Source organism: Ostrea edulis, chromosome 3 (genome assembly GCF_947568905.1).
Source record: "Ostrea edulis chromosome 3, xbOstEdul1.1, whole genome shotgun sequence".
NCBI classification, from domain to species: domain Eukaryota; kingdom Metazoa; phylum Mollusca; class Bivalvia; order Ostreida; family Ostreidae; genus Ostrea; species Ostrea edulis.
The window spans coordinates 86,466,066-86,493,876 of record NC_079166.1 but is presented as its reverse complement, the minus strand read 5'-3'; the positions used below and the strand labels follow the sequence as shown (position 1 = coordinate 86,493,876).

Here is a 27,811-nt window from a genome sequence, read left to right as displayed (position 1 = left end):
CCGGGAGTGAGTCTCGATACTTTTTAAAGTCGTAAATATGGGAGTGCGTGTGTTGTTAAGAAAATACAGATTCCACTTTAGATTTAGTATCCCCAATTCTTTAAAATTTCAAATTTCGAACACCTGTATCAGCTGCAACTTGATATAAAATGGAGCATGTGTCCCAGGGTTTACAAAGTAAACTTTATACAAGAGGCCTATAGGCCACCTCGCTCACCTGAGTCACCTTGGTCTATCAATGCTCAACTGTTGTGATTTAAATGAGATTATTTCATCAATCTCTATTCCCTTGAGAAATTTTGATTCCATATTGTGGCCACAACCTAGCCCCAAAGGATCACAACATAATTAAAAATTAATACAAATAGCATAGGCATGCCCGAACAACGATATGACTGACATTGTCTTGCTGTTCTGGATAAAACCAAGGTAATTGATCAAGGTATGATATAAAGATCTTGCCATAAGAAATTTATATGCAGAGTGTGAAAGTTCCATCTTAAGGATATGCGGGGCGATGATCACTGATCGGATCACGCGCTCATCCTTTTCTGTAACCGGTAAGAAGACTCGCTTCATTTGCGGTTACGGAAATAGCCGAGTACTTACTATATTATTGTGGAACTAGAGCAGGGCCGCGTTCAAGATCGTAGCGGCTACGTAGGACTCGGTATCGCTACGATCTTGAACGATGTGCTAGGTTAGCCCCTACGTAGGGAAAGCTAACATAAAAATTTAGTGCTAGATTCTAAAGCAAAATGGCGGAAAAAATCGAGATGTTACTTAAATGAGAATGATTTTAGCTTATATGAACGATAATAATTGGAACAAGTAAAATCTTTCCGGAATACGTCACCGCGATTGGTTTATTCTACTACTAGAAGTTGTTTACGGGATTCGAAAAGGCGAGACAAGAAGGTAAACATAAATAATTGATTTTTGACCAGCTCAGTACTTTTTGTACCATTTTACGCTTTAGTTACTACCGACATTTTCATCCCACGATCTTGAAGTTTGTTTTAGCGTCTGCTTTCGTAACATCACACAGCTGTCATATGATGATGGAGTGCTGCATTCTATACCGTGTACACGTGTACCTCATCAGGGACATTTATAACCATATTAAATATGTCTCTGACCTCGCATATATGAACTTACATTTGGGTCAAGCGAAACAGCTGTTGTCCTCTAACCCAGTCAATAACTGTATGATACCTCCCCTCCCCATGATTTGATCAATCTTGAATCTACACTGCCTGAGGATGCTTGCACATTAGTCTGACTAAGTTTTTAATCTGCACTAATGAAGGATGTCCTCACATAACTTTAGTCTAGTGGTTCTTGTGCAGAAAATTTTTATATTAAACATGCCACCATGGTACATTTTGAACATTTCTTAATATTATCTCCCCTTTGAAAAGGGCACCACCCTTCATTTGAATGCTTTTGAATTCCCTTTACCCATGGATGCTAAAATAGCATGTTTAGTGAAAATTGTCCCTGGCACCATGGTTCTGGGGAAGTAAGAAATATGTAAAGTTTACACTACATGCCAGACAAGCTCTTTTGAGCTCAGGTGAGCTAAAAAGTATTCCTGAAATAAATGTAAATCCTAATTGTATTCAAGCTGTTTTTGATCATGAAACACACAGTTACAATTAATTTGGATTGCCTAGATTTAATATTAGAAAGTTCTCTTGTTTGTATATTGTGGTGCATTTATACATATTGACAATTGAACTTTCTTTTGGTAACAAACTTTTTGACCTTGTGACCTTGACTTTTGAGTTTGATCTATTTTAAAGAAAAGTTAACTTTTTGAATAAGTAATATTTTGTACATATATTTCTTATAGCAAGACATTTCATTTGAGACCATGATCCATGACTTTGGGACCTTGACCTTGGAGTTTAACCCAAATTACAAAACTTTTACTGAAATCTTGCTCATAACTTTTGAATAATGAGTGACAGGGCTGTCATGTTTCATCATGTTCATTACTTGTAATAATAACTTTATTTTTGGTACTAAAGGTTTTAAACATGTGTATTGTTTCTTTGTTACTATCAGAGGCATAGTGTTTCACAGGCACATCTTGTTTATTGAATGCAGTATTCTCATTAATTGACACTTCTATCAATAAAATAGCTAGATTGGATTCTGTCATTGTTATATATCCTTGCCCTTAAAAATAAGGAGAATCCTTTCAATAACACATAACACTTTCATTGGGTCAAATGCTGTCTGACGTGTTTCATACTGATTGTTAGGCCGTTCTTGGCACACTGATTTTGACTACGAAAAACTCTGTTTACCTAATTAGGATATAGGGCTCACGCCGTGGTTGTGACCAGTTGACAGGGGATGCTTACTTCTCCTAGACACCTGATCCCACCTCTGGTGTGTCCAGGGGTCCATATTTGCCCAACTCCCTATTTTGTATTCCTTATAGGAGTTATGAGATTGATCACTGTTTGTTATCTTCACCTTTCATGTAACATTTTAATTTTATCTTTTGTTAACTAAGACTGCCGGTATCCTGAATTGGATTTGGAAAGGGGCTAGGTAGAATCTCCTAGGACATGGTATGCAGTGTTAAAAGTGATGGACTGAAGTTATTGTTCTAAAATGCACATGAACCATTAGCCCAATGTAGGCCAATATTAAGTATAACTATGTATAAAACTCATGTTTTTATTGCATATCCACTGAAGTGTGATGGAACTGAAGCCCTTCCTATTGATAAATCTACAGATATGTCTTCCATTGCCTTTACCTCCAGTGGGAATGTGGCGTTCATTGATGCAACCTGATTCATGGACAACCATGTTGATCCTGAAACTTTTATGCAATTGTTCTCATCCAAGACCTTTGTCACAGGACAAACTGTCACAAAAATCAACTATTTTCCAGTTGAATCAGGTGAGTGTCACAGCCCAAAAGCCTGCTTCTGCCACTCTTTTATGACCCTGGAATCAAAGATCAAAGCTAAGGTCATATTCTTTTTGGTCTGTCTGTCGCAAAAAACTTTAACCTTGGTCATATATTTTACACCATTAGAGGTGGAACTTTCAGTTTGGTATGTACGTCAGTACGTGTATATTTCTTGTGGCAAGACCTTTCCACTGACAACAAAACCTTTGACCTTGTGACCTTATCATTGACCTTTGATCTGATTCCACTTTGTTGTAATCCAGGGGCATCAACGTTTCACAAACACATCTGGATTTTTAGTAAATTCAGGTGACCTATTGCAATTGGTTGTTTTCCGGCAACGTGTGTCGTACAACGTGCGTTGACAATAACTACTGCTCCAATTCTTTTCAAATGGTATGAAGCATTTTTAGGACAAGGGGGACATAAATTGTAAATTTCAGTACTCCTGCACCCCTGGGGCCTCGTGCAGGGCAAATACTGCCAAAAATTGACCAATTTTCAAAAGTCTTTTCTACAACCATACATGTGCAAGAAAAACTAAATACATAGTGATGTAAGGCCTTTACCAAAATTGTAAATTCCATGATCCATGAGGTAGAGTTTCTGAGACCAGCGTGGGACCAAAACTAGTATTGTATAGTATATATATAATATATATGTGTGTGTAAAACATTTAAATAATATGGTCTTAATTGGAGTAGTGATACTTTTAACTAATACTCAGGTTACCGATAAGGCCTGTGGGCTTCTTGTTAATTCATGCATTTATAATTTTTCTTTTAGCCAAGATAAGCTTTTCTGATAAAAATTGTCCTAACATTTTTAACTGTCAACTTTTCACACATTTTTTATTTAATTCAGAACCACTGCGAGTTTGTTACAACTAACTTTGGGCTGCGTTCTCAAACACACACACTTTAAGTCATAAGGCAGTTGGATTTGGCACTGGTAGAGGTTGAAATCATGGTTCTGAAGAATGAGTTATGATGGAAGTGATACAATGATGGGACATTTAACATCATACCAGAATTAAAGAGTCAATATAAAGGTGAGATATGTAACCCAGAGGCATTTGTCAAATTATGATTTTTGGGGGGGGGGGGCAACTTATATACAATTTTTGTTTGCAACAGGAATGACAAGCAGCACACTTGATAATGAATTCTTTTGAGTATCAATACCCTGAATTATGTACAATGTACATTGAAATGTGAAGTTTGTGAATGTGGCATGCTTTCAGTGCTATCTATAGATTTGTTATTACTAATGATACTTCATTTTGTTTATAAATTTTGTTAAGGTTACATATCTTTGGGTACTGTATATGGTAAATGTTTTGGAAATGCTTTGTATACTAGATGCTAATTTATGTATTTGATTAAGTTTGTGTTCAAATTGGTAGATACACATGCAGGTCCAATGGGACAGGTGTTTGATTTAAAATTATTTTTATACTGCCCATTTACATAAAATGAGAATGTATATATAAATAAATTACTTGTATTACAAACTTTAGAAATAGGAAATTATGCTGCATTTTTTTTTTATTTCTTTGTAGTACATCTACAGACAATTAATTATTCCAATGGGACACAATTCTAATTTTATCTTCATGACTTGAAGTGAAAATTTTCATTGTTGAACATGACTTTCAATTTAAATTTCAAACTATATTTTCCCCCTCAAAATTTCTCCATGTGTACATAACACTGTAAGGCTTATTTAAATGTGAATATTTGTAGATTATACAGTTATGTAGAGTTTGAACCAGTGTGAATACATGCACAATTCATTCTTATCAGTCATGTTTATATGCCCATGTATGCATTAATCTTCCCCAGAACACCCCCAATAAAGGCCATTCTGATCCACATTTTTAGAATGGTAGAAATAGTTTATTATTGTATTTTTGTGCTTTGATGTGATATCCTTCTTATTTAAATTTCTCTTTAATTCCAGATTCTTGAATGATCAACTTCCATTGGGGATGAAGGATGAATGAGAAATCTGTAAATGATATTTTGATTCAAATTAAGTTATATTTTATATATAATGATTCAGAAACATGCTTGCTACCCAATCTCGCCTGTATTAAAAATTATGCATGTTGCATAAGCAGTATCTATTGCATTAGATTAGAATAAAACTTTATTATGATATAAAGAATTTTTTTAAAAAATAAAATTAATATGACAGCTGGTTTTGATTTGTTTTGTTTTGAGCTCATGCGAGCTTTTAAAATTCTAATCATCTTTTGCCTGCTGTCTGACTCTGTCCATCAGCTTCTCCAAAACCACTGGGCTAATTTCAATCAAACTTGGTACAAATCATCCTTGGGTGAAGGGTATTTAAGTTTGTTCCAATAAAGGGTCATGCCCCCTTCAAAGGAGTGTCAGAGATAGTAATGAGAAGGCAAATTAGGGTGGGGTCATTTAACAATCTTTTTTAAGAACTACAGGACCAGAAAAGTGGAAATTTACATGAAATCTTCCCAACATAGTGCAGGCATATAACATATTAAACACACACACACACACACACACACACACACACACACACACACACACACACACACATACATATATATATATATATATATATATATATATATATATATCTGATTTCTACATTAGGTAGACCATCCTATAAAATCTGGCTTAAGGGGACAATATACATTTCTCTAATCCTTGCACATTTCAAGAAACAAATAGCATTTCTTTTAGTAAAAGAGTACCAAATTTGCCCTTGTGCCAATTAATTCCACATAACGGTGAGCATAAAAAATATACAAAAAAATCGGTCTCCCTAATAATGTGTAATCCTTACGTATTCTTTAGGGAGACCAGTATATATAATTTGCAATATATCGCCTAAGTGGACCGTATATATAATTTGCAATATATGGCTTAAGTGGACCTTCATTTGTAATCTTTCTGCATAGTTTAGGGAGACCAATATATATTTTTGTGATTTAAGTTGACCATTGTTTCCTTGCAGTTTTTACCATTTCAGTTTAACACAGAGACAGAACGAATGGTTATGTGCTTAATTTTCACAGTTGCATCATATATAATGTAAACTAGATCTTGTTTTTAGTAAAAACAAATGTCTCCCTTGTTCCCCAAATTAATATTATACAGATTCAGAATATTTCTACTGTAACATTTACAAAAATGTTTGGATTATCATATATCCTGATGATAGGCACATCTCCAAGTGGTAATGAGGCAACATACAAAGATTCAAGGTTAAGTGATGAGCCATGTAGGAGAAGTTTTGCAATCTCCACCCCTCTTACAACAATTATATAATGTCCAAAAATAACTGGATCCTCATATCCTGACAATATGCACATCTTCATATGGTAATGAATCATTGTAAAATTTAATTTCAAGGCTATGTAATAAGCCTTCTAAGAGAAGTATTGATAAGCAATTCTACGTCCTTGATCCCACGAAATCCAGTGAAACTTTTAATGGACTTCAGATCCTGATGAAATGCACATTTTCAAGTGGAAATGAAGCATTGTACAAAGTTTCAGGGTGATGCAACTAGCAATATAGGAGGAAAGGCATTCACAAGCTATTTTATATCCTCCACCACTCTTAGATCCACTATAACGTTTTAAAAAATTAATGGATCTTCATTCCCTTCTAATATGCACATTTTCAATTAGCAATGAAACATTGTACAAAGTTTCAAGGTTATGCGTTGAAGTGATTTATGAGGAGAAGCATTCATAAGCTACCACCCCTTTTAGATCCAATATAATTTGTACAAAAATAATTCCATCCTCATATACTGATGATATGGGCATTACAAAGGTAATGAAGCATTGTACAATATTTCAAGGCTATGCAATAATTGATGTACGAGAAGTGTTTACAAGCTATTTTATACCTTCTACTCCTCTTGGATCCACTATAAGTGTACAAAAATATATGGATCCTCATATACTGACACCATGCAAATCTTCAAAAGGTAATGAAGCATCTTACAAGGTTTCCAAGGCTATGTGATAAGTGATGTATGAGGAGAAGAGTTCGCAAGAGATTTTTTACCTTTCACCCCTCTTAGATCCACTATATCTTAGACAAAAATAATTGAATCATCAAATCCTGATGGTAGTTACATCTTCAAATGGTAATGAAGCATTGTACAAAGTTTCAAGGCTATATGATAAGCCTACACAATCTATTTCATACCTCCCACCTCTTCGATCTACTACAACTTGCACAAAAATAATTGGATCCTCATATCCTGACGATATGCACATCTTCAAATGGTAATGAAGAATTGTACAAGGTTTCAAATCTATCAGATAAGCAATATTGGAGGAGGAGTGTTCACAAGCTATTTTACACCTTCCACCCCGCTTAGATCCATTGTAACTTTTAGGAAAATAATTGGATCCTCACGTCTAGATAATATGCATATCTTTAAATGGCAATGAAGCATTTTGCAAAGTTTCAAGTCTATCCTATAAATAAGCCATATAGAAGGAGAAGTGTTTACAAGATTTTATGACAGACAGGTGGACAGAAAGTACAAAAACAATGTCTTCCCCTTGAAAATTGAATATAGGAGTGCCTGGCCTTGTGATATATACAATGTATATTGGCCTCTCATCAAGGCAGCTTCAGTAAGATTCTTGGTCTTAGTGCACACAAGTTTTCTCTTTCATGAATCTTTCAGACTTCATTTGCAGTCCTATTTCACTTCAAAAATATTTCTGTTGAATATTTGACCTTACCTAGTATTTCTAATTCATGTACAATAATTCTGAAAACCAATCATAAAATGATGACTTCTGTTGAAAAACAAGACAAACCACAGGAGAAGTTGTTGAGCAAAACTAAATTTAAATCTAGATTTTTCCTTTAACAGAACCTAGTTTCCTCAGGTTAATCTACATAAGTTGACAGAAAACAAATCATACAGCAACATTTTAACATTTATTGAAACAATCTCCCAGTATTTAAGACATTATTGCAATTTAAAAAGTAACTATGATTTCTCAGAGATGTACATAAAGCATTTTAAGAATTCATGACAACATGATTATATTATTTAAAGTGAAATTTAAATGAGTATCCCCACCTGTAGGTAGGTTACAGCATGTTCATGAAAGGTCCAAGAGGACCTGATGCTCTACTGACATATGCAGAAATAATTAAATTCTTAAAATTTACTTAGGCATAGCATTAACTTTGTTCCTTGGGACTTGTCCACATAAGAATTGGGACAAACTACATCAGGGGATCATTGAGGGCAAGTTTCATCAAAATCCAGCTGGTATCTTAGGAGAAAATGCAATAACATACTCTTTTGAATGTGACCTCTTACTGGGCCCCTAAGGATGGATTTTTTTTAGGACCAACTACAACACTAGGGGATCATTCTTGGTCAGTTTCAACAAAATCCAACCAATAACATAGGAGGATGCCATCATTACTTTTTGGGTGTGGTCCCTGATTGGGCTTGTAGGGGTAGGACACCCATGATAATTCATTAGCACCAACTAAAGCACTAGACGATTATTCTGAGTAAGTTTCATCAAATTCCAACTAATAACCTGGGAGATGTGATTACCCTTACTTGGCCCCTACAGTCAGACACCTATGAAAATTCATAAGGATCAACTAGACCACCAGATGATCAATCTGGGAAAGTTTCTCCAAAATCCAACCAAAAACCTGAGAAAAGATTCAATGACAGACTTATTAAGGGGTTGCCTCTTCCTTTGTCAGACTGGGTCAAGAGCCCCATGAAAATTCATAAGGACAAACTACACCACTAGGGGATTATTCTGCGAAAGTTTTATCAAAATCCAGTCAATGACATAGAAGGAGATGCAATAATAATCTTTTTTGGGTATGGCCATTAACTGGGTCAATTCCTATGAAATTCATAAGAACAAATAATCTTCTAGGGGATCAATTTGCATAAGTTCCATCAAAATCGAACCAAATACCTAGGAGTAGGAGATGGGACAACAAACTTGAGGTGCCTAATGGGATCCCTAGAGGTCTGACCCCGATAAAAATTCATTAGGACCAACTACACCATTAGAGGATTATGCTGTATGTTTTATCAACATCCATCCATTGCCTTAGGAGAACTTTTGGGGTGGCCCTTAAATAGGTCCATAGGGAACGGACCCCCATGAAAATTTATAAGGTCTAATTAGACCAATAAGGGAAAATTCTGGGTATGTTTCATCAAAACACAACCAAAAACCTAGGAGAAGTTGTGATACCAAACTTTTTAGGGCTTGGCCCCTAAGTGGGAACTGGAGTTCTGACCCCCATAAAAATTTATAAAACTAACTAGACCACTTGGGGATTATTCTGAGTAAGTTTTATCAATATCCAACCAATAATGTAGGAAGAGATGCAATAACAATGTTTTAGGGTTCACCCTTACTAAGCCCTTAGGGGTAGGACCACCATGAGAACTTATTTGAACCAATCACACTAGTCAGGTATCATTCATAGTAAGTTTCCTCAAAATGCAACTTATAACCTAGGAGGAGAGGCAAATAACAAACTTTTTGGGATGTGGCAGTTAACTGGGCCCCTGAGGGTCAGACCCCTATGAAAATTTAAGACCAACTAAACTACTAGGGAATCATTCTAGGTAGGTATGATCAAAATCCATTCATTACCTCAGGAGATGCTATTACAAGTTTTAAGGGTGTGGCCCCTTATTCGACCCCTAGGGGTCAGAACCCAATAAAATTGGATTTGTACCATCTAGACCACTACCAGCTCATTTTATGAGTTTTATCAAAATCTGTTCCATGCAAAGAACCTTAAGTTTACAGATGGATAGACGACAGGGTATCACATAAGCTCAGTAGAGCTATAAACTGTAAAATATAAGTATTCATTCAGGCCAGTGACCTTGACCTTTTGACCTCAAAGACATAGACCATGTCTCAATTCAAGCTTTAACCCTTATGCTCAAAGAATAAAAAGGAAAGTGACATTCAGAAATCTTGGAAACTAGGGGATCATTCTTGTTCAGTTTCATCAAATTCCAATCAATGACCTAGGAGGAAATGTGATGACTTTTTAAGTCATGGCTCCTTAGGGGTTGAACTCCATAAAATTCATTAGAACCAACTAAATCACTAGGAAATCATTCCGGTAAAGTCTCATGCAAATCTTCTCGTTAACTTAGAAGGAAATGTGATGACAAGAAATGACAACAGATGGACAGACAATAGGGTAATGTATCAGCTTCAACTGTAGATCTAAAATCTGTTTATTGCTTTTACTTTGTTCCTGACATTTTTGTCATGGATGTTGCTGTTTTTGTTCTCACAGCCTGTCATTAAATAGCTTTGTTCTGACTTTGGTGTATTGTTCATCTGCAGTTAAACCTCTGATGCTCTGTAAGTTAGTTGTTGTGAGAAATTGAAGAATGGCCTCTTTGCCTACAAAAGAAACCAAAGATGTCCTATAAACATTTAATTCCAAATTATTTTTAATGAAAACAAGGAATCTGTGAGCCAATGCTCACTAGTGATACCCCCGCTCTAAACGTCCAAGTTCTCAGCAAACAGGAAGTTGTCCAATGGATCTGAAAATGCATCCCTAAATACATCATACCTATATAAATCTTCATGCAAAATATCAGTAGCCTGTGATGTATAGTTGCTGAGAAATATGTTACGAAAAATGTTGTATCTGACCACTGCATACGAAAAATTCTAAGTTTTCGGCAAACAGGAAGTAGATGTCCGATGGATCTGAAATTGCATCTCACAATACATCTCATCCATATAAAGCTATGTACAAAATTCTAAGATGTTAAGTTGTATAATTTTTGAGATATGGCAAACAGAAAGGTGTTACAGATGGAATGATGGACAGACGGATGGAATGACACACAAGGGTAAAACAGTATACCCCCTATCCTTGTGGGGGTATAATTAGCCCTTAATCACAACCTTGGTAAACTAAGGGAGATCATAATAAAATTCATTACGATCTTATCTCACAACCTTCATGTAATCATTTCCATTCTATATATATTTACATTACATGTATTCATTACAAATGCTTACTTTGCAGTGGTCTCTCATTTGTGGAGCAGATGGCAGTCTGATATACAAAGTCCCTAAAATGATTTCTTACAATAATGTTATCTTCTCTTGACCATTTCACTACAACAAAAAGTATGATTTTATATTAACTGTAAATGCATTATAATTTGAACACCAAAACGAAATAATGTGTCTTCCAAAATATGAAAGTTCTTTTTAAATGTTGCCATCTAGCTTGTCTAACATTACAAATCTGTTTTATGGCTGTTGGTGGTTGTGTTGATTTTACTGGTGTAAACCAGCAAGAAGCAATAACAGTACAACACAGTGAGATGGATGGGGCAAAGCTGTATTTTCTTGAGAAGCTTTACTGAAAATAGTTACTTTGGTTTCATTAATATTCCCGGTCATGGAATTCCATGGTTTTCAGTAGGTGCTTCGGTTCAAGCAAAGATGCTTAGATTCTAGGATATTTGAATTCATGGATGAATGTTTTATATTTAACATATATAGGTAATTATAACATTTCGTTGAACATTTGAATTCATGTATGAAGTCAACAACAAAATCCACGAAAATTGATGATCGACAAAAAATGATGAAACTACAGTAAGTCTTTCTGAGAAGACAATTTGTTTGTTTCCCTACTGCTCATCTCCTCAAGAATTCCTTGTACTGACCCATAATACAATTATCATTCACTTTAACAATGATTATTAAAATCTAACAATTCAAGGACAGTAACTTTGAAAAACAAATACCATCAACTTTAAAACAATTTTGACCTTCATCTTTGCTCAATATACTTTTGCACTAAATGTAAATCCAACATATCACATTCTGATATTTCATCTGAAGTTAAAAGTGGTGAAATTAAAATTTTCAAGGGCAGTATTTCTAGCATAATATGTCATCAAAGTCAAACTTGTCCTCTGTATTTGCTTTGTTTTTATGAGATTATTGATTGTTTATCTCCACACTCAACAATTTTTCAGCTACATGTATATAATGGCATCCATGTTTTTATTGGTATTCTCACATAATGTCATCCATGTTAAATATATCCATGTTCTAATTTAAATGAAGGTGTGATGCCTTGTTTACACATTTAATAAAGTGCACCGCCACGGCACATGATACGCCCATCACATATTGTTAACAGTATAGATTGTACCCATTAAAACATTCTTTTTTTATATCACCTTAATTAAATGTCACAGTGACCTTAAAGTAGGATGCGACACACCTTCTACCTAAGATGCATTAGTTGACCAATTTTGGTGATTCTAGGTCTAGGTCTAATAGTTTTCAAGTTATGAGCAGGACAAGTTTTTGCCATATATGGCCATATCTTCTTAATGAAAAGTCACAGTGACCTGGTTTTAATGTGCGACACACCTTCTACCCAAGATGTATCTACAGACAAAGTTTGATGATTCTAGGCCTTGTAGTATTTAAGTTACGGGTCGGACACGAAAAAGCTAACAGACGGACGGACATGAACGCCATACCAAATACGTCCCGTCTTAAGACGGGCGTATAAAAATGTTAACTGCAGTTGTACTCAAGCCAGAGACCTTGCCCTTTGAGAAACAGTAACAAAAGTAATACAGTTCTGGATGAATGGACAGTTAAAAGATGACAGAACATGGAATGACACCTCAATGGCTTCGGTTTATAAGCAATAGTTGATTAAATTGCATAATCCAATTGTTTAAGAACAGTAGAGCAAATATAATATGAAACTTAATTCTTGCCTGAGCATTTTCTAGATGTCCTAGGAACATTCTTTTGAACTGATTCCACCTGTTCATCATCACCGTTAGTATATTCTTCATTAACATAACAAGTTTCCTCTAAAATTGAATGGAATTCATCAGTAGTCTACTTATTCATTAGGAAATTAAGAAGTCAGTAAATTGTAAAAGGCAATATTTCCCGAAATGTAACTTAGAATGTTATGTAGATCAATACCCAAAATGAGGTAAAAAGAAATGATCAAGAGAGAAAAACAGATGACTCAAATATCTGAGAATACAGTTTTTACAATCCTTGTGTTCAAGTTTCAAAGTTTCATCACATTAAAACAGAGCTTATTAAACATCTTCATGTTAAAGCACTGATTAAATTATTCGAAAGAACAATGAAAGCATAACTATACCTGGAAGCATTGCAGAACATTGAATACCATTTAGGGACTCCTGAACAGAACCTGAAATATATTTAAATATGCATTACAGACTACAGGTATAGACGTTAAGGTTAGGGTTGGTTTCAAGAAATACTAAAATTGGCCAAAATGGCATGGTTGATTTAATACATTATTCACTGACATAAAATGAAATATTTTAGGCCATGCCTTTAGATATCATGCTGGGAAAATTACAAAGATATGAACATGTAGCACACTTCTAAAGTGCCACATGCAGATTTTCTTCGTGTCCATTACAACTGTACATGGTCTGAAGAATATCAAATAAAAGCTGTGAGAGGAGTTAATAACATACTGAGAAAAATACAAAGTTCAACTACATGTAAACTTTTCCAAAAAATGTCTGAACACTTCCTAAAAATCACATACATATCTTCAATGTGTTCATTACAACTGTACAAGCAAGGTCTGAACAATGTAAAGTAAACGCTATGAGAGGAGTCAATTTTACAAAGTAGGTACTGTCTATTTCAAAACAAGTTGTGAAAGTGACAAAGTTCAGCTAAATGTAAATTTTGGAAAAATGTCAGAGTGCTTCCAAAAAGTCAAAAATACATCTTTAATGTCTCCATACAATTGTACCAAGTTTGAAGGATGTCAAGTTAGAGGTGTGAGATGATTTGATTACACAAAGTACATTGCATGCACAAGTGGTCCGCTCAGCCAGCTGATCACCTGGCATTCACCATACTTCAAAGCTGAATGCAGGTTCTGCAACCCGGCCAAACATTCAACATCATAAGGAGATTAAATTAGTTGTAAAATACACTCAAAATCTATTTGATCATCATTTTTGTATCATGCTACAAAAGCAAAACTTCTTCCTAGCAAAAATTTGAGCGAAGCATGAATGAATTTATGCTAAATCCTAAAATTGCTCCTGCAAAAGCTGTGCGTCCTCCAATTACAACTTTACTGTGAAAGAAATGAAGTGTAATTGTTAGGAAGTATCACTAAGTCTCAAATACAACCTTCAGATTTAAAAGCCAGTGCCCTACCAAAAAAAAAAGTTTGAACCCACTAGCTAGTATTAATAGGTGCCCCGATATACTTAAACCTAAGTACCACAACGGCCAAATCTACCAAAATTAATTCAATTTGCAACATCTGCACTAGTTGTTGATGCATTTATGGTTACCTCACATATTCTTAAATTCTTTACTGTTAATTTTTCTTTGCTTCTCATCCAAAAAAATGTTAAAATCCAAGTTTGGAAGTGCAAGGATGATCATGTTGCTTTTTGTGCCCTCAAGTGAAGATAGCATAGTCATGTGGGATGCTTTATTTTATGGAAAAATGCCATATTCACATCTGCAAGAGACATCTTTTACTGTCTTAACTACATTGATGACACCTTTTTTCATTCCCTGATTTTGTTTGGTTTTTTTTTTTTTGCCACACTCAACAATTTTCCATCATACAATGGTGTCCATTTTTTATTGGTGGAGGATAGAACCAGTAACAATATACTTGAATCTCATGGTCGCTTATATGCCCCGTGCATAATATCAAATCATTCTCTCCAGTGCTTTATGACAAGATGATTTTTTAAGAATGGTACCTTTTTAACCATTTGGGCCCATAAGCACAGAACCCTGTGACTAGGGGCACCATTTGAACACACTTGAATCCCCATCGCGCAATGATACGTTTTGCCAAGTTTGGTTGAAATTGGCCTGGAGAAGAAATTGAAAATGTGGAAAGTTTACAGACTGACGGATGACAGACAAACTAATCAAAAAACCTCACATGAGCTTTCAGCTATAGTGAGTTAAAAATGAAATGGAGCCATATCATTTGGGTGGATTAACATACATGTATCATGAATCAAACCGAAACTTCTGTATCACAATTTATAACACCATGGTATATTGTTGTACTCCTTTTGCTGGGGGAGACATAATTGATTAACAGCTTTACCTGACTTGTTCCTTTGGTTGCTGCAGCTACTGCTTCCCTCATAGTCACCCTGTCCATTTTCATCATTTTCTGTGTTTCCATTACATGTATGTTCCACTGAAAAAGAGTATAAAATGATACAATGCCAACTCATGGTAAGGAATGAACGGTCATGAGTAAAATAAAAATAGGTTCTCCAAACTTGCAGATTAACCCTCAGCATTTTGACATATTGACACAAAAAGGCTAATTTACCATATCTGATTAACATCCTACCAAGTTTCAATAATCTTCTAAATTTAAGACTTTTTTTATATTTTCAGTACATGTAACAGTGACCTCCCCAAAGGTCAAATTCACATTTTGACCCCAACATCTACCTTATCTGAGTAAACATCCTGAGAATGTTCAATGATCCATCTTCTATAGTTTAGGAGATAGCTAATTTGCTATTTTTAGTAAACAAATTTGTTATTTTTAATAATAGTGATCTCTCCAAAGGTCAAATTTACATTTTAACCCCAAAAAACAAATATAAACTATATCAGTAAAGATCCTACCAAGTTTCAATGATCCATCTTATATACTTAAGATTTTTCTATTTTAATTTACATTGACCTCCCCAAAGGTCAAATTGATACTTTGACCCCAAAAGGCATATCTACTCTATCTGAGTAAACATCCTACCAAAGTTCAATGATCCATCTTTTATAGTTTAGGAAATATTTTCCTAAAACAATTTTGCTATTTTAAGTTATAGTAACCTCCCCAAATGTCAACCTGACATTTGACCCTGAAATGCACATCTACCCTATGTAAGTGAACATCCTAGTAAGATTCAGTGGTCTTACTCCAAAATCAAAGGATGTATGGCCTGGAAACAATAGTCTAATGCACACACACACAAACACTAATACACTCCCATCTGACTTTGTGTTGACAATACCCTTAGGCCAAAATTGGCAGAGGGGTAAAAAATTAAGAAATCTAACTGCAAAGATAGTATTAGATATGTCCAAGTGACACCATTGCCCCACTTCAGCAGAAAAATTGGAAATTTACAATTTGTAACTACCTATAATACAGCTATATATAAACAAGAGGCCAATGGCCCACAATGCTCACCTAAACATAAAAGTTGCTAGAAAGCTTTATGCAATATACCAAGTCATTCTGCTCAGTATTCCACTAAAGACAATTTATATCTTTTCCAGTATAAGACTTTGTTAAACTTTCATCCACTTGCAGGCCCTTAACATGCTTAAGTCAATGGATTGATTTCCCTTGAATAATTTGACTCCTCTTGTTGCTGGGAAGTTCATGCAAAATATCTAATCATTCTGCTTAGTACATGTACTTTCACAGAAGAACATTTTTATATCTTTTACTGTATAGGGGCCTCCATGTCCAAGTGGTTATGGGATCACATTTTTAATCATGAGGCCTCTCATGTCCAGTCATATTAGTACTTTCGCAGAATATTTTTTTTTTATATCAGCATATGTTTAACTTTGAACCTACCCCCATGGGTAAAACTTGAAACCACTACCCCATCCCCACCCACCCCCTTATGGGCAGTCGACAAGTTGACAAACCAATATCACTTTAACAATTTTTGTTGCTAGGAAGCTTCATGCAAAATATCAAGTGGTTCTGCCATGTACTTTCACAATTTTTTAAATCTTATTTCCTATATAAGCCTACGTCAAACTTTGAACCCCCTATATGGGCCCCAAAGTTTGCAGATCGTTTTCTCTTGAATGAACTTGAATCTCATGGTCCTTTAGATGCCCCATGCATAAAATCTTATCATTCTTTCCAGTGCCTTCTGAAAAGAAGATTTTTTCAGAAATGGTACATTTTCACCCTTTTTGGCCCTTAAGTACAGAACCCTAGGTGCCAAAGGCACCATTTGAACAAATTTGAATCCCCACCGCGCAATAATGCTTCCTGCCATGTTTGGTTGAAATTTGCCAAGCAATTTCAGAGAAGAAGTCTAACACTTAAAAAATTTACGAAGGACAGACAACGGAAAAATTGTGATCAGAAAAGCTCACATAAAACTGCTGTTCCACGTGAGATACAATGGTCCATAATACTGAATTTTCTATGAAATGACATGAATGTAAAACAAAGCAATCAATTCATGGCTTAGGTGAAGTCAAGTAATGAGTAATAATATATATCATTTCCTTCCATGGGATGAGAAAAGCCATAAACTTCAAGTATAGGTTGAGAGGTGAAAAACTCAAAATACAATGTAAACTGAAACTATTCATCTTCATGGTTATCAAATTTCAAATTTGTATTAATGCCTCAATTCAAGGGTAAATCATTATATAACTTTATATCTAAAGAAATTTAATCCAGTTCATTGAACATTTGATATCATGGATCAAGTCAATCACAGTAGATTGAGAAATTATTATGCTTTCTTCAATATCTGTACCTTATTTCTCCACCAGAGATTCTGAGTATCTCCATAGTTATACAGTATTTCTTCTTTCTCTTGAATATCTCTGACAGCAAACAAGCATAGACAAGGCCTCTCAAAAGTCAAAAGTTTCATGACAGCATTAGCCATCTTGTTCCCATCATTGACATACTGGCATATATGATCTTGAGTTGAAGCATCAATACTGAAAATGACAAATAGATGTATCTCAAAGTGGTAGCAAGTCAGCAGAAATGGCAAAGTTATGAGATTAACCTATATTTTGACTAAAATTGAAAGTGGTAAGGGTTGTAACTCTTTAAAAAAATTAAAAACAATGGACCATAATGCCCCTCCTCCATGTGCATCTTCATATCATGCCTTTACTTTTTACAAAGTTTCAAAACATTTTCCCTCAAACCATTGAAGAGGAGTTGCGATGAAAAAATTAATCTACTATTCTGGAGATATTCTAAGTGTCAAGGGCTGTAAACTCTGTAAAAAAAACAAAAACAATGGAAATATAGGTGGCGGTGACCTACTTTTGGTATAGAAAGAAAAAAGGCACACAAAATTTTGCCTTAAAAGGGCACACGTTATGCAATTTTCGGATTTTTAGGGCACTTTGTTATCATAATTATTTGATTTTAAAGGCAACAATATTTAGTAATATATATAACTTTGCAATACATCCTACATGTATATACTTTCTCTTTTTGAGAAAGTGTTATATGCATCTTCATGTACTTGCCTTCCAAAAATAAAATTACACAGATTCAGAAAAAACTAGTATATAGGGGGGAGGGGGGCATTATTTCATAACTTCAGGTCATGTAAAATTCCCTCAATTTAAATTTCATAGAATGAACTTAACTCGTTATATCTTTCTTTTTTCGTTAGAGACGACCAGTGGTCTAATGTAGTTTTAAGATTACTTTTACCAAATAGAAATAAATGGCGCTCTGTTGTCGATAGGTTTGAATGAGAAAAAGGGCATGGCGCCGGAAAAAAAAGGGCATGGCATCAGGAAAAGGGCATGACACCGCGCCATGCTAAATTGCTTTAGATTGAACACTATGGTATATTACACAATATACCTACTCATGTACCAAATATGAATATCCTGATTGAACTAGTTGAGGAGATATTTCCCCAAAACCCAATTTCTTTAATTGGTTAAGGTCAAAATACAAAAGGCAGTGACCTAATTTTGGTATGTGACAGAGTATTACATGTAACAAAGTATGTACACAGTATGAACATCATGCACAAAATAGTTGAGGAAAAATAAACCAACAAGAGCAACGCCAATGTGGCATAATACGCCCGTAGATTTTGCTCAAGGAAAACATATTTTAGTGGGATTCATATTTTAGTGAAGTTAGCACTGTCCTCTGTGAGTTAATTCATTATTATGCTTGTAGAAATGGATATCAAGATATAAAGAGGGATAGCCTTAGAACCTTGACCTCTGACTTTGAAAAACAATAGGCACCTTCCTCTCATCATAATGATCAAATATACCAAGTTATAATATCCTGGAGCTTACGGTTCGGTTTGTATCCTGCCCACAAGGTTTTCCTAAAAAGTGATACTACGACCTTGACCTTGAAAAACAATAGGCATCTTCCTCTCATCATGGTGATCAAATATACCAAGTTATAATATCCTGGAGCTTACGGTTCGGTTTGTATCCTGCCCACAAGGTTTTCCTAAAAAGTGATACTACGACCTTGACCTTTGACCATGAAAAACAATAGGCATCTTCCTCTCATCATGGTGATCAAATGTACCAAGTTGTAAAGTCCTAGGGCTTATGGTTCAGTCTGTATCCTGCCCACAAGGTCCGGACAGACAGACGGACGACGCCATACCATAATACGTCCCGTCTTCGACGGGCGTATAAAAAACTATCAGGCAGACACGCAATAAGCAAGTAGGCACACACGCTGACAGACAGTCAGGCACAAAGCAAATACATGTACAGGTATCATATTACCCCGACTTTCTCAAGTCCGGTACAAAAAACTATTTCAATTATGCATTAACCAAATAAAGATCAATAATGTTCTTACATGTACATGTCGTTTAATTTAGAAAACAACAATGAGCTTTGCAAACTGAAAACAAAACACTTTCTGATGTCTACCATCATTCATGTATAAAACTTACCACATACTTTTTCCTTTGTTCTTGTAAAAAAAAAATGTATTTTCATCACATTTTCTCTGCCTTTCAAATGCCTCTTCTTCAGTAATTATTTCTCCAACATATTCTAGAAGAAAATCCCCTGCTCTGAAGTCTTTTTCGGCAAATACACCAAATCCTGCATAATGCAAGAACAAGTGCATTCATACAAATAGAGCACAAGCAACTCAGCATTAGTTCACCTAAAGTAAACAGTACACTGTATGTATAGCAATAACATTTCTTTCTCATTTGCACTCAATTTCAGTGATTTCAATATTTGGTGATACAAGTACTTATTAGGATCACATACATGTACAATACCATGCAATTACAAGCTTATGTGTGTCTGAGTTGATGGGTCAAACACACAATAGTGCCAAAAAATATCAATATGATTTTTCAAAATCTACTACATGTAGGTGAGCATTTATAATAGCACAAGCAAGCATAAATTCTTATTTCAAACCTTCTAAAAACCTCCTAAAAATATCTCTATTTAAAGTATATTCAAGAAAAGGTACCAATGTGGCAATCAAAATGGAAAGACCAGGGACAAAATTGAAAATAAATACGATCGACACATAAAAACACACAAAAAACAAGGAAACGCATGAACCCTAGAATCATCCTGGGTGAGGCCAGGTGTTCCAGAAGAGTGAGCACTTCATGAGTGAGTGCTCCACATGTGTCACTCGTCATGCATTTCTCAAAGTCAAATCAGGTAAGAGACCAGAAAAATTAGTTATGTAGCGCAGAGTATATCACGAGACAATTTTGAAACACTGATGCTGTATCTGTTAACGAGTTTGTGGTGTCGCCCATAAAACTTTTTCATTGATGATATAAGCTTGGGCATTTGGTATCCCTGTGTCAACAGTTTTTTGGCAAGCAGATCTGTTCAAGAAGTCTTTATACAAAGAGCTTCCTCTAGCATGTCTAGCGTAGCGAATCAACTGGGAAACAAATACACCGTACGTGGGAAAAGATGGAATGTTGCTTGACAAGTGTGGAAAGTTGACAATAGGGAAATTGTAATCATCACGTTTATCATATATCTTCGTGTTTAATTTTCCTTGCCTGTCAAATTAAAAAAAAGGTCTAAATATGAGGCAGAACAATGCGACTCCATACATGTAGTTGAGTTAATCTCAAGTTCAGGAGGATAAATGATATGCAGATACTTAGAAACAGTATCATTGTTAATCAGTCTTCGACGTTAACCAGCGGCCCGATGCCCGAGGCCAGTAAAATCGGGATCAGGCTTCTTAAAATATTAAACCCTGGAGTCCGGTGGGCCTGTAAATGTTTTCTTATATGTTCTGTATATATTACAAATAAAGCGTGAGATTGACTCAGACTAAATGTCATGACTTAGTAGTCAAATTTCGCATAGAAAAATTATCAACCATGCTGCCTTTTCTGAAGTATAGGGAGGGGGCTCGTCCGGGAAATTCAAAACCACCCAAGCGTATTTCACAATCACAACCATCCGATAAAAAAACCAAAAAAAAAACCCTGTCGTACGAGGAGAAAAAAAACGAAAATTCATGCCCCATTGGACCGAGGACAGTGTTCGAAATTAACCATAGACCGATAGACCGAGTCTATGTCAAATGGCACTGGTCTATGCCAACTGTAATTGAGATAGACCAAATTGTCTATGCCAATTTTCTAGATTTAAAGCAATAAAGTATCCAAGAGGGCCTTGCATGGTCAGTCGATGTCTGATAAACATTATGAGGAAAGGATATTACAGAAATGGAAAAAAATACACTTTCTAAGTATATTAGAAGTAAATGAAAATGTTTTAAATTTGTGTTATTATTTTTTCAATGTTATGGTCTATGCCAATTCGATGAGGTCTAAGTCATTTTATCTTGGCATAGACCTGTGGTCTATACCAAGTTTTAAACCAATTTCGAACACTGCGAGGGTGGGCCTTGGCTAACATTTAAGTGATTCTGGAGAAAACAAAATGTTTTGTACGTGGTGTATACAAAACAGAGTTGAACATAAGCTGCTGATGTATCTGCGAGATTAATCAGTCTATGCGAAAGACATCGGACCGTCGGACCTGACCGATGTGCAGTGCCTCAGGTCCGATGCATCATTTTTTACACCGGACCAAAATGTCCGATGTCTCAATGTCCGGTTTTGAGCTTTACTATCTTGATGCGGAGTTTGTTATAAGTAAAAAAAAATAGCACACATCCAAATACGTAAATAAATTGATTAAAACCGCATGGACTGTCTAAAGTATTATACGGGAGGGATTCCTGGTATAGTATTACTAGTATAATAAATAAGATTCCCTTGGTTTTGCATTTTCACATGTTTCACTTTTTTACATTAGGTTTTTCGGTCTGACAAAATTTGGTTCGGTCCAGTGTGTTCATTGATTACACAGGACCGAATGTCCTGTGTGGTCCAAAAACTTTCGCATATACTGGATTAATATGTTGAAAAATAATATAATCCTTTTAATGTCAGTTGTTCTCTAACTATGATCATCTTGACCTGTATTTTCCTACAGTAGAACTGTGCATGTGTCTATAGAGTAGAATCAGCAGATAACAAGAGGTCAAATTAGAAAAAAAACATTTTGGGCCTGCAAAATATTGTTCGGGCTTGCACAATTATTATACTGGGAAGCCCGAAGGGCCTGTGCTTTACAAAGTTTTTCGTGAAAACTGGTTAATACATGTAGATAAGACGTCATCTATGTATCTGAACGTTAGATTAGATTTTGAGGCTAAGATCTTGTTTCTTATGCGGAGTTGTTCCTGCATGAATTCAGCCTTGTAGGAATATAGGAACAAATGAGCAAGCAAAGATGATATAAATATGGTTTAAACTCACCTTTATAGTCAGATATATATTTTACTTTGAACCCATCTTTGTCAAGACCAGCCTGACACCACCATTTGGCATCTTCCTCAGGCTTCAGGCGTTTTACTTTCTGTTACAAATAAAAACATAAAATGAAAACATCATATATCAGTCAACACTTGGTCATCTAACCATCTTTTAATATCTCAAGAAAGTCACTCAATAAATTGGGATATAAAAAGGTGTGCACTGTCTCAAAGTACAGACCCTGAAACGTGCTACTACACCTTAAAAACGAACCGAACCGTTCCGTGCAAGAAACGAACCGTACCGTTCAAGAAACGTACCGTCCCGTTCAAGAAACGAACCGTATCGTTCAAAAAGCGTACCGTACCGTGCAGAAAGCGTGCAGGATAATATTATGCAAACCCCGCCCCCAAAAGCCCAAAAGCGTACCGTACCGTGCAGAAAGCGTGCAATTTATGTCACGTGACCCACTTTTTCAGCCACAGTATATTATTTTCACAATGGCGCCCGATGGGAAAGGAGGTCGTAGACTATCGCTGGCTATTCGAAGCATTATCCTCAAACATCACGAAGCTGGGTTATCAACTGTGAAAATCACCGAGATGCTTAAAACAAAGTACGATTTCAAAACTACGCGGCAAAGTGTTAGAAGATTTCTAATTCGCTATGAGACGAATGGTTGTCTACTGTTGTATTCAATATATACTTTCCTACGTACAGTGTCTGAATCATATGAGAAATTTCTAGACCGATTAGAAAAATTGTCACGTTCTACACTGTAATATTTTCATTACTTTATTAGCAATAATTTTGACATATCTTTTTCTCTTCTACATTGATAACGACCCATATAGATAGATTTAGATTGGCGGATTTATTAAATACACTAATAAACAATTTTTAATTACATCGACAGAGAAATAAATAGATACATACATGTGTAAAAGAATGTAAACAAGTTAAATTGATGCAAAGCATCAAATCGGACGCAAAAAATTATTCATTTCAGCATTTTCAAGTATTTCAACAATATATAGAAAAGGTATATGAAACATTTTTATTGCAAACTATACACTTGCCTTACTTTTCTGTTAATTTTTTTTAATTCAATTTTCAGTAATCAAAAATAAAGTCAGGGAAATGAAAATCGGACTTCGCGTGATAAAGGATAGGAATATATATGTATTATCATCATTTTATTTGATTCAAAGACAAATGCAACAGATATCTAACATTATTTATGAATGACTGAATGCTGACAAAAAAGGATGTACAAACTTCACGTGCAGATATCCTGGATCTTTCATAATGCCGATGATAAATCACAATAAATGTGAAGTGCAGAAAATAATCATTGTGTCATTTGCGACTTTAGTGTATTCAAAACAAAATTCACTTCTTCTTAAAAACTTTTCCAATTTAGGCACTGTAATTTATATCCGGAAACTTAATACGCTTTGTTTTTACACTTACGCACGCCCATGTCGGGGAGCAGTTCATGTAACAACTTTTTATAAAATCGTAAATTAATAAATGTCTGATGAGAAATGAAAAACAAATTGAAACGTAATAACAACCATTAAGACTTAGACTTAAGCAAATTCTAAAAACTTTTATTCATAACTTTTATGTACGTTATCAATATGGAATTATTCCATCGAAGCAATCAAAAATAACATCTCATTTCCCCATGTGCACATTCTAACACAACCACAAATCCTGCAGCCGATAATCAAAGAGCCGAATAAGACCGATCGAGTGAAAACAAACTATCGAAACGTACAATTTATACGAAGTCAAAGCGTTCAGGCCACGCCCACTTCATTAATAAAACGTGCAACCCGTTCACAAAGCGTGCAGCTATTTTTAGCAAACTGTACCGTGCAAGAAGCGAACCGTACCGTTCAAGAAGCGTACCGTACCGTGCAAGAAACGAACCGTACTGTTCAAGAAACGAACCGTACCGTTCAGAAAACGAACCGTACCGTTCATAAAGCGTACCGAACCGTACCGTGCAACTGGTGTAGTAGCACGTTTCAGGGTCTGTAGATTATAGTGCAAGTCATGACACATCGTGTTGACAAAAGTTTTAAATATCCTAAATAAGTTGGAGATATAGAACACACAAGAAATTAACAAAAAATGATCTAGTGACCTTAAAGATATGACCTAGAGGGTAGGTCATGACATGAATTGTATCATTTCATTCATATGGGTGCAGAGTCAGAGTGCATAGGAAAGTTGACAAAAAAGTGTCACAAGGACTGACAAATACAATTTTAATGCACTTGCCCAAGGGCAAGTAGCTATGTCAAAAATCACTTGCCCAACCTGCTGACCAATCACAATACCCCCCCCCCCCCCCGAGATAAATGTTGAATATTGAAAGGAGATGTACATGTATACAGTTTCAAAGAAGGGCCTTGCTAAAGAGATCTATATATAGTAATACATATTTAATTATCCATACTGTGAAAAACATGTTGCGAATTGTGTGTGTGTGTGTGGGGGGGGGGCCTCTGCATTTGTGTTAGCCTCCTTTCTTTGTTTACATTACATGTACCATATCACCACCCCCACATAATGACGAGTTGACAGAAAAAGTTACAATATCTCTGGTGTCAAAGAATGAAAGTGATTGAACATTGGAATCATCTTTTAATGCAAGATTGTACCCACCTTTTGCAAAATGCCTTGACTTTCAACTTTTAACTGAAAAAGTACAGATGAGTCCACTTAAAGGCATACACAATAGTTACAGGGGGAAATAACTCTGTTTTGCTATCACTAAGGCCATGGCGTCACAATATATGGACAATCAAATCCATAACAGGCATGTAAACAAACGCCAGCGCGTAACAATCTAGGTAAACATCATAGTTCATTTTTAATGTCACAGTGATTTAATAAAAGCAGGAAACGTACATCATAATTGTATGTAAATAGCAATGCTGCCATCCGCCAAATAACGCGCCATTCATTGGCATGGGCAAAAATAAGATGAAAAAAGTGTTAAATAATGCCAAATATCTAAAAAAAACAACAAGCGCATTGACCCCATGTTTTGAAAAGAGCATAAATATACGTGTATTATCATTTACAGCATATGAAATTATGAACAAATTGTCATCATGAGGAAAAATTTTAATTTGCCATTATCATGATTATGTATTGTATAAAAGGGTATAAATAATGATAAAAACTGCAATTTTACCCCATAAAAATTGGAAATTCAGTTCACAATGATTTTTTTACAAGAAAATAAATTTAATGAATGCTCTCAACAATGAACCTCAAACAAGGCAGTTCTGACTTTTACTTTGCAAGAAATTTAAGTTTTTATTTAACATTAACATGATTAAACTGTTTTTCATGTATTTTCAAAAACACCCCCTTATGGCGGCCCCATAGCTCTGTAAATCGCGCATTATGAGGTAATTTTCTTTGCATATATCTAATGTTCATATCTTCAATGATACGTGGTGTAATTTTAAAGAAAATCTCATTGTAGGAAAAAACTGTTGTGTATGCCCTTAATCTGATATCAGTTGCTTAAGGTTATAACCATAACTACATACGATATACAACTGACATACATAATTATAATATTCTATAAATAGGGATTTTCGCCGTGACGTCAGAAATCAGTCATGTGACTTACTGGTTGGCAAAACATTTGAAAGTTTAATGGCCGAATGCTGAGTAAACACGAGCAAAACGATGACTGTGTCATGTTGTGTAATAGGCTGTGCTAATAAATTTGATAAGAGTAGTCCGAAAAGCTTTTACCGCATACCCAAGAAGCAAGAATCAAGAAGAGAGCTCTGGATATCTGCAATTAAGCGTCAACACATCAGTGGTAAATCATGGGAACCAGCGGACATCTTCTGTACTAGTACGTTAGTCATGAATTCCATTAGGAATTATTTACAAGAACAACTATCGTAATTATGCATTTATATTGTCCCATACTTGTAAGCATCTAATGATTTGTAGGCCTTCATAGACTCCTTTGTAAACAAAGATGGTGTGTCGATCAGGTACAGGTAAATATCACCGAACGTCAGATCTGGCCAGGTACCTGGGCTTTGGCTCCAATTCACGTTAAATGGTAAGGATCATGCAGAGAACAGGTACCACGGTTGTACAGCAACTTTACCGTATATCTCCTTTTCGCTTCTTCTGACAAAGAGTTCGCATATGTTGATAAAATATCGTTATCGGTAGACTTCTTCATACTAAGTGCCATTATCAATTTTTGGTTCTGCCAACCAGTTTACACACATGCCTGAATCGTGACGTCGCAGTACACTTCGGCGAACATTCCTATACATATTATGTAGGACTAACATGTATGTATGTAAAATAATACACAAATATGCAATAAGTATAACTAAGTATACATGTAACTCAAGTATTATACATATGTATGATTATTTTGGGTGCAGAGTTAGAACCTTAATAATGAATAACGAATTTAATCAATATCAATTTTCATTTAATCAACTAATGATTTGGAAAATATTATAATAAAAAAGTAAACAATAGTGTTTATCTACAGTCAGATACATCTGAGATCTTTTCCTATATAAGACTATGTTCAACTTTTGTGTCATAGTACTGACCTCATCCCGAATTTTCTCGCGTTACCATAAACGCTTGCTGTGCTAGCTATAAACTTGAGATTTCTGGATTTGGTGAAACGTACAAAAAAAAAAAAAAAAAAAAAAAACCGTGGAGTTATGCATAATGAAAACATTCTATAATTATTACTGCTCTTGAAGAGTTGCTTTGGATTGCATATTTAAAATTTGGCTAAAAGACAGCAAGCTTTTTTGAAAAGCTAATCATTGAACGCATTGATACTTATTAAAGCCGACAGAAATATAGCTGTGTTTTAATCTGCACTATAAAAAAAATAATAGTTGATTTGTTTATCCTTGTAAACTTACCATGCGCTTCCCGTAAGATAAATTCGCCATTTTCCGCTCAATGTGACTGGATACGGAACACAAAACTCCGAGCCCGAGCGTTAATTTCGGAATCGTGAAAATGAAAATCTCATCGAACAACAAGATTTAAAGTTTTTAAATAATAAAATTTTAAATAAAGCAAGTGTCCAGATATGTGCCTATTAGTCATAGAAACAATGTTCAAAAACCGAAAATAAAATATATAGTCGATTTTTGATTTTTCACAACGATTTTTGATGGTCTCCCTAAGGCAGGTT

At 35.2% G+C, this 27,811-nt stretch overlaps 1 protein-coding gene and 3 long non-coding RNA genes across 8 annotated transcripts in view; 1 reads left to right on the top strand and 3 right to left on the bottom strand.

Moving 5' to 3' along the window:
* Positions 1-27,811, bottom strand: part of LOC125675780 (uncharacterized) — a 113,941-nt gene that overhangs the window by 64,335 nt on the left and 21,795 nt on the right. The window lies entirely within an intron of this gene.
* LOC130052967 (uncharacterized) lies at positions 703-3,692 on the top strand. The gene is made up of 3 exons (XR_008801377.1): positions 703-918; positions 2,528-2,585; positions 2,715-3,692. It is a non-coding gene; the product is annotated as an uncharacterized LOC130052967 (long non-coding RNA).
* On the bottom strand, positions 7,880-17,594 carry LOC130052962 (uncharacterized). 2 transcript variants are annotated; one of them, XR_008801370.1, is made up of 4 exons: positions 17,551-17,594; positions 15,123-15,218; positions 13,152-13,202; positions 7,880-12,846 (listed from the first exon to the last, which is right to left on the bottom strand). It is a non-coding gene; the product is annotated as an uncharacterized LOC130052962 (long non-coding RNA). The 2 variants fall into 2 exon arrangements; XR_008801369.1 differs by lacking the exons at positions 15,123-15,218; positions 17,551-17,594 and having other exon boundaries at positions 7,880-10,378; positions 11,012-12,846; positions 13,152-15,018.
* LOC125674401 (uncharacterized) lies at positions 17,632-26,316 on the bottom strand. 2 transcript variants are annotated; one of them, XR_008801365.1, is made up of 4 exons: positions 25,261-26,316; positions 22,585-22,684; positions 19,708-19,727; positions 17,643-17,740 (listed from the first exon to the last, which is right to left on the bottom strand). It is a non-coding gene; the product is annotated as an uncharacterized LOC125674401 (long non-coding RNA). The 2 variants fall into 2 exon arrangements; XR_008801366.1 differs by lacking the exon at positions 19,708-19,727 and having other exon boundaries at positions 17,632-17,740.